Source organism: Oncorhynchus mykiss, chromosome 5, assembly GCF_057628025.1.
Source record: "Oncorhynchus mykiss isolate SJ-2025 chromosome 5, ASM5762802v1, whole genome shotgun sequence".
Taxonomy (NCBI): Eukaryota; Metazoa; Chordata; class Actinopteri; order Salmoniformes; family Salmonidae; genus Oncorhynchus; species Oncorhynchus mykiss.
The window spans coordinates 38,561,967-38,570,552 of NC_143026.1; the positions used below are offsets into that span (position 1 = coordinate 38,561,967).

General features: G+C 43.3%; 1 long non-coding RNA gene across 1 annotated transcript; it reads right to left on the bottom strand.

Moving 5' to 3' along the window:
- Nucleotides 1-5,765: 5,765 nt before the first annotated feature.
- Nucleotides 5,766-8,345, bottom strand: LOC110522859 (uncharacterized). The gene is made up of 3 exons (XR_002473378.3): nucleotides 8,125-8,345; nucleotides 7,892-7,951; nucleotides 5,766-5,854 (listed from the first exon to the last, which is right to left on the bottom strand). It is a non-coding gene; the product is annotated as an uncharacterized LOC110522859 (long non-coding RNA).
- Nucleotides 8,346-8,586: the final 241 nt, after the last annotated feature.

The window sequence follows — 8,586 nt, forward strand, 5'->3', positions numbered from 1 at the left end:
ACAGCCAGAGAGAGGGTGGTCAAGACATCTGTCTGGAGAACAGCCAGAGAGAGGGTGGTCAAGACATCTGACTGGAGAACAGCTAGAGAGAGGGTGGTCAAGACATCTGGCTGGAGAACAGCCAGAGAGAGGGTGGTCAAGACATCTGGCTGGAGAACAGCCAGAGGGACATTTGCTGAAAATTCATCTATATAGTGTGTCAGCTGCACCTGGGAGTTAAAGGTATGACACCGCACTCCCAACAGTCAAATGAGCATACAAGTATGTTTAAACATATGTGTTTCTTAAAGTGGAAATCAGCAGTTGAAACAATAACAAAAGCGCCTCCCCACCAGTTTCAATAAAGATCTGAGGGATTGGCTGGAGAAATGTAACCACTCAAATTCAAAGACATAGCTAAGGATACAAGGTCTGACCATTGTGCCTAATAAAACCCCATTGGAGGAGACAACCCAAGGTACCACACCTCAGAACTCCTCCAATGGGGTTTGAGAAGGATGTGAGGAAGTGAGGAGCTGGGCAGAGATGAATTGTGACCAAGCTCATATCATTGTTTTAGGTGGAAACTTATGTTGAATCTCTGTATTATGTTTTCACTCATATGTTTGTTCTACTTGTGCTCTTTCCACTGATGGCTCTGGCTTGCTGGAAACATCTGATCTGATGAGACTCCATATTGATTTGACTCCTGTATTACTGACTGTATTCAATAAAACTTCCAATGACGAATTGAAATAATTTAAGATTCTGTAATTGATAGACAATGGTAGTTCCCGATCAGACAATTACTATAAAACAAATCTGTTTCCCACAGTGCAATGTTTGGTGAATGCGTGATATTGTTTGGTCCTTAGTCCTCCTTTGACTGCTGTGTGTTCTGATTCTGTTCTAAGCGACCATCATTGAGTCCATGTTCTGGTCAATGACGACCAAAACCTCCCGTCATCTGAACAGTTTCTTCTGTTGCCTTCACCAACCGGCCACCTGGTCCACGATGATACGGTCATCCACTCTATCATCCCAGAACTGCACATTGTTCTTTGCACTCGCTTACATGCATCATTTATAAAGTAGTTTGTAGTGTTAGTGTACATACTGTATGTGGGTTTGTGGAAATTCTGCATCTACAGTGCATTCAGAAAGTATTCAGACCCCTTGACATTTTCCACATGTTGTTACGTTACAGCCTTATTGTAAATGGATTAAAAGTGTTTTTCCTTAATCTACACAAGATAGCCCATAATGACAAAAATATTACATTTACATAACAATTCAGATTGTTTAGTCAGTACTTTGAAGCACCTTTGGCAGCGATAACAGTCTTGAGGCTTCTTAGGTATGACGCTACAAGCTTGGCACACCTGTATTCGGGGAGTTTCTCCCATTCTTATCTGCAGATCCTCTTAAGCACGGTCAGGTTGGATGCGGAGCGTTGCTGCACAGCTATTTTCAGGTTTCTCCAGAGATGATCGATCGGATTCAAGTCCGGGCTCTGACTGGACATTCAGAGATTTGTCCTGAAGCCACTCCTGCGTTCTCTTGGCTGTGTACTTAGGGTCGTTATCCTGTTCGCCCCAGTTGGACGTCCTGAGCGCTCTGGAGCAGGTTTTCATCAAGGATCGCTCTGTACTTTGCTTCGTTCATCTTTCCCTCAACCCTGACTGGTGTCATAGTCCCTGCCGCTGAAAAACATACCCCCAGCATGATGTTGCCACCACCATGCTTCACCATAGGGATGGTGCCAGGTTTCTTCCAGACGTGACGCTTGGCATTCAGGCCAAGGAGTTCAATCTTGGTTTCATCCAGACCAGAGAATCTTGTTTCTCATAGTCAGAGTCCTTTAGGTGCGTTTTGGGAAACTCCAAGCGGGCTGTCATGTGCTTTTACTGAGGAATGGCTTCCATCTGGACACTGTACCATAAAGGCCTGATTGGTGGAGTGCTGCAGAGATGGTTGTGCTTCTGGAAGGTTCTCCCATCTCCACAGTGGAACTCTAGAGCTCTGTCAGAGTGTCCATCGAGTTCTTGGTCACCTCCCTGACCAAGGCCCTTCTCCCCCGATTGCTCTGTTTGGCCGGGCGGCCAGCTCTAGGAAGAGTCTTGGTGGTTGCAAACTTCTTCCATTTAAGAATGATGGAGGCCACTGAGTTCTTCGGCTGCCACTGGAGGCCAGGTCATCTGATGCAACACTCCATCACTCTCCTGGAGGTGTGTTTTTGGTCACTGTCCTGTTGAAAAACAAAATGATAGTCCCACTAAGCTCCTACCAGTTGGGATGGCGTATCGCTGCAGAATGCTGTGGTAGTTAACGCAAACGCTGGGAGTCGAGAAGCAAGTACGGAGGGAATTTAATAATATAATAAACATGGAACAATACAAAACAAGAGTAGCATCTGGACATGAGACAACTAATACTGCCTGGGAAATGAACCAAAGGGAGTGGCAGATATAGGGGAGGTAATCATAAAGTGATGGAGACCAGATTAATCTCATGAGGCGCAGGTGCGTGTAACGATGGTGGCAGGTGTGCGTAATGATAAGTAAACTGGCAACATCGAGTGCTGGAGAGGGAGTAGACGTGACAGTACCCCTCGCCGAAGCACGACTCCAGTCGCAGGACACCGCCGCCCAGAGGGACAGTCCCGAGGACCAGGAGTGGGCCGGTCGCTTCTGTTGAGGCGAGGGAACAAGTCGAGCCAGCTGAAGCGCGGGGGCCCGTCGAGCCAGCTGAAAAATCCCTGTTGCTTCCAATTGTTGAGGCAGTATTTTGTCACGCAGACGCTGGGGGTCGAGAAGCAAGTACAGCGGGTGAATTTAATAATAAAATAAACATGGAACAATAGAAAACAAGAGTAGCACCTGGACATGAAAAACGTAACTAATACTGCCTGGGGAATGAACCAAAGGGAGTGACAGATATAGGGGAGGTAACCATAGAAGTGATGGCGTCCAGGTGAGGTGCAGGTGGGCGTAACAATGGTAGCAGGTGTGCGTAATGATGAGTAAACTGGCAACGTTGAGCGCCGGAGAGGGAATAGACATGAAAGGTATCCATGCTGGTTAAAATGTGCCTTGAATTCTAAATAAATCACAGACAGTGTCACCAGCAAAGCACCCCCATACAATCATGCCTCTTCCTCCATGGTGGGAACCACACATGCAGAGATAATCCGTTCACCTACTCTGCGTCTCACAAAGAGACATGCAGTTGGAACCAAAAACCTCAAATCTGGACCCATCGGTCGAATGTCCTTTGTTTGTGTACTTGGCCCAAGTAAGTCTCTGCTTCTTATTGGTGTCCTCCAGTAGTGTTTTCTTTGCAGAAATTTGATCATGAAGGCCTGATTCAGTCTCCTCTGAACAGTTGATGTCGAGATGTGTCTGTTACTGGAACTCTGAAGCATTTGGGTTGACATTTCTGAGGCTGGTAACTCTAATGAACGTATTGTCTGCAGCAGAGGTAACTCCGGGTCTTACTTTCCTGTGGCGGTCCTCATGAGAGCCAGTTTCATCATAGAGCCTGATGGTTTTTGTGACTGCAATTGAAGGAACTTTCAAAGTTCTTGACATTTTCCTGATTGACTGATCTTCATGTCTTGAAGTAATGATGGACTGTTGTTTCTCTTTGTTTATTTGGGCTGTTCTTGCAATAATATGGACTTGGTCTTTTTCCAAATAGGGCTATCTTTGGTATACCAGCCCTACCTTGTCACAACTGATTGGCTCAAACGCATTAATAAATCTTCTTCGGGATAGGCGTCCCGTTAAGAAGTAACGAAATTCCACAAATTAACTTAACAAGGCACACCTATTAATTGAAATTCATTCCAGGTGACTACCTCCTGAAGGTTGAGGGGATGTCAAAAGTGTGCAAAGCTGTCAAGGCAAAGGGTGGGTACTATTAATTATCTCAAATATAAAACATAATTAAGATTGTTTAAAACTTTTTTTGGTTACTACATGATTCCATGTGAGTTATTTCATAGTGTTGATGTCTTCACTATTATTCTACAATGTAAAAATAAAGAAAAACCCTGAAATGAGTAGGTGTGGCCAAACTTTTGACTGGTACTATACATAAAAATGTCTCAAACAAACTTCGTTACACATGTGTCCTTCACTAAAAAAGGTGCAAAAATAAGCTGAACTATTTACAAAGGGCATTTGTGTTCATTTTTACATCCCAGGTGTAGATGATTCGATTTCACTTTCACCATAGCTTGTGCATGTCATGATAATCTTTGAAGCAGTCCCTCTCTGCCAGGAAACAAAAAGCGAACTGACATTTCGGACAAAAGATCTGTAATTTCCCCCTTTTTTCCCCGTGTTTGTGCAATGCTGACAGTTCTTTGTCTTTTGGCATGTGTTGGATAGTGGCGCTCACCTTGAGTGAGTGGGGGGGGGGGGGTCTTGTGATGGTTGTGAGGTTGCTTTGGGCCCCCAATTCAGCCATTTCCAACACCAGCTGCTCTCTGAAGGTCAAATTGAAAAGGGGTTTGACCTTTTGCTATGGCCATCTGCTTTGGCCATCTGCTTGTGGAAAACGAAAGCATTTACTATAGCAATGTCCACAAAGTGGTAAAAAAAAAAAAGGTCTTACCACTTCCTGGTCTTGTGGAGAACCTGGTACTAGCCTATCAGAGCATCAGATAGGTTGACACCCCCTATGCTGGAAGTGTAGTCCTTCACAGAATCGGGGACATTGCTCACCCGTGCCCTACTGGAATTTCACTCTCCTTGAGACATGGTCGTTATTGAATGCCTTATGCTGTGTGCTGAGCATGGTTACTTACCTAGCGTCCTTCCATTTCACAAAAAGCAGCTTGTTAGTCTTGATCCAACGTTTAGTCTTCCTCTCTGCTGTCTTTGGCATGTCGTTTACATTGGTCTTGGGGAAACCAATTCTGTTAGGGTCTTGTGGCACCATTCGTCCTATTTTATTTTTCAAGAGGTCTATGAAAAGCATGGGACTAGTATAAAAATTGTCCACAAAGAGCTTGTACCCACTGCCAAGTAAGGGGGAGTACATTGGCTGCATGACAGAGTCATAACTAAGGCCCTTCCCAGTTGGTGTGATCGCCTTGCCTTCATAGATGTAATGATGGGGTGGTGAGTCGGAAGCAGGTGCAGGTGAAATGTTTTAATAATACAACAAAACCAAGAACACGACACTAACACAAGGTAGTTCGCCGATACACAATAGCAATACCAACTGGTGAGTGAACATGGGAGAGTGACACAAAGGGGAGGAAATGATGAAGGTCATGGAGTCCAGTTGTGAATGAATGATTCACAGGACCGGTGGTCAGTATTCTGGTGACGTTGTACGCCGGAGGGGAGGAGCAGACGTGGAACTTTTTAATCTACTGCCACGTGTAGGCAGAATCGGCTAGCACAAAGAGCATTTGGTTGGCTTATTTTTCATATATTGGTTCAAGCCTATTGGAGCCTTTGAGGCATCCATGTACTCATCTATAGATAGATTTTGAGCAGGCTGGAAGTACGTTTTGCATGCCTCCACCATGTCATGATAAAGGGGCTTGACTCTTGCAAGACGATCATACCCTGCAGTCCCCTCCTGGTCATTCTCCTGATCCTTTTGTCTGTCACTCATGTGAAGAGTACGGTTGATGGCCAAGAATCGGTTTTCACTCATGATGGAGGTGAGGAACTCAAACCGATAGAGTGGGGACTTGCTCCAGTTGTCAACTAGTCTTGATACCTTTACCAGTCCCATGTAAATCACCAAGGAAATGTAGTTGAGCATGTCACCCATGGTGACAGGTTTCCAGGACATCTTCCTTCCCCCTGTTGGCTCCCAATAGTCATCATCCAAATCCTCTGCATCCTCCACTCTGTGGTGAATACAATAAAGGGATGTATTGTTGTAAGACACAGAATTACAGTTGACAAAATTTACAAAAACCCATTACTGTAAAGTAAAAACACCAAGCTTAAACTTTACCTGTACAGTGACTCACATAGGTGTTTAGCACACACATGCACGCTTTGGAGACAAATACATAGGGGAGGTACCACAAATAAAACGATGGACTTGAGAGTTTAGTGGCCTCTAAGTTAAGGATGAAACTTAGAACATCAAACAGTGAACTAATATGAAGAAACAGACTATAACTACTTTGGAATTACAGTGCCTTGCGAAAGTATTCGGCCCCCTTGAACTTTGCGACCTTTTGCCACATTTCAGGCTTCAAACATAAAGATATAAAACTGTATTTTTTTGTGAAGAATCAACAAGTGGGACACAATCATGAAGTGGAACGACATTTATTGGATATTTCAAACTTTTTTAACAAATCAAAAACTAAAAAATTGGGCGTGCAAAATTATTCAGCCCCTTTACTTTCAGTGCAGCAAACTCTCTCCAGAAGTTCAGTGAGGATCTCTGAATGATCCAATGTTGACCTAAATGACTAATGATGATAAATACAATCCACCTGTGTGTAATCAAGTCTCCGTATAAATGCACCTGCACTGTGATAGTCTCAGAGGTCCGTCAAAAGCGCAGAGAGCATCATGAAGAACAAGGAACACACCAGGCAGGTCCGAGATACTGTTGTGAAGAAGTTTAAAGCCGGATTTGGATACAAAAAGATTTCCCAAGCTTTAAACATCCCAAGGAGCACTGTGCAAGCGATAATATTGAAATGGAAGGAGTATCAGACCACTGCAAATCTACCAAGACCTGGCCGTCCCTCTAAACTTTCAGCTCATACAAGGAGAAGACTGATCAGAGATGCAGCCAAGAGGCCCATGATCACTCTGGATGAACTGCAGAGATCTACAGCTGAAGTGGGAGACTCTGTCCATAGGACAACAATCAGTCGTATATTGCACAAATCTGGCCTTTATGGAAGAGTGGCAAGAAGAAAGCCATTTCTTAAAGATATCCATAAAAAGTGTCATTTAAAGTTTGCCACAAGCCACCTGGGAGACACACCAAACATGTGGAAGAAGGTGCTCTGGTCAGATGAAACCAAAATGGAACTTTTTGGCATCAATGCAAAACGTTATGTTTGGCGTAAAAGCAACACAGCTGAACACACCATCCCCACTGTCAAACATGGTGGTGGCAGCATCATGGTTTGGGCCTGCTTTTCTTCAGCAGGGACAGGGAAGATGGTTAAAATTGATGGGAAGATGGATGGAGCCAAATACAGGACCATTCTGGAAGAAAACCTGATGGAGTCTGCAAAAGACCTGAGACTGGGACGGAGATTTGTCTTCCAACAAGACAATGATCCAAAACATAAAGCAACATCTACAATGGAATGGTTCAAAAATAAACATATCCAGGTGTTAGAATGTCCAAGTCAAAGTCCAGACCTGAATCCAATCGAGAATCTGTGGAAAGAACTGAAAATTGCTGTTCACAAATGCTCTCCATCCAACCTCACTGAGCTGTTTTGCAAGGAGGAATGGGAAAACATTTCAGTCTCTCGATGTGCAAAACTGATAGAGACATACCCCAAGCGACTTACAGCTGTAATCGCAGCAAAAGGTGGCGCTACAAAGTATTAACTTAAGGGGGCTGAATCATTTTGCACGCCCAATTTTTCAGTTTTTGATTTGTTAAAAAAGTTTGAAATATCCAATAAATGTCGTTCCACTTCATGATTGTGTCCCACTTGTTGTTGATTCTTCACAAAAAAAATAGTTTTATATCTTTATGTTTGAAGCCTGAAATGTGGCAAAAGGTCGCAAAGTTCAAGGGGGCCGAAAACTTTCGCAAGGCACTGTATATAACACTGAAATTACTTGTTACATAGGCCGATGTAAACTAAATTCAAAGCACAAAAAGCAGACAACTTATAATAAAACAAAATACATAGAGTAAATTAGCTGTATAAAGTCATAAATAATTTACTTACAGATCTAAAAGTGGATCCAGTCCTTCTAGAAAGCAATCTTTGTCAGCCGGAAAGAAAAATCTGAGCCAGGTAGCAATAGTTTGCATTATGCATGTGCAAAGATAGTCACTTGGTGAACATTCGATGTTGACATTAAGTCATACATCATCAGATATCATTTTCGATAGGCTAGATTTGTTCCTACCAACCTAAGGATTCATTTTATAACTCAAACAGACCAAATCGAAGCTTACCTTGTAAGATGGTTGCTGTTTGGTGAAAACGTTCCGTAAAAAACAACATTTTGACTCTCTTGGCTGGTGATCAATAACGGTAAGTCACAGGCAAACAATAAGATGTGGGGACTTTACATATAAGAGGGGATTGAGGCCACTGTGATTCTTGGACCTTCAACGCTGCAGAAATGTTTTGGTACCCTTCCCAGAGCTGTGTCTCAGCGCTCTCCATACAATTCCTTTGACATCATGGCTTGGTTTTATACTCTGACATGTGTTGTCAACTGTGGGACCTTATATAGGCAGGTGTTTGCCTTTCCAAATCATGTCCAATCAATTCAATTTACCACAGGTGAACTCCTATCAAGTTGTAGAAACATTTCAAGGATGATCAATGGAAACAGGATGCACCTGAGCTCAATTTTGAGTCTCATAGCGAAGGGTCTGAATATTTATGTAAATAGCGTATTTCTGTTTTTA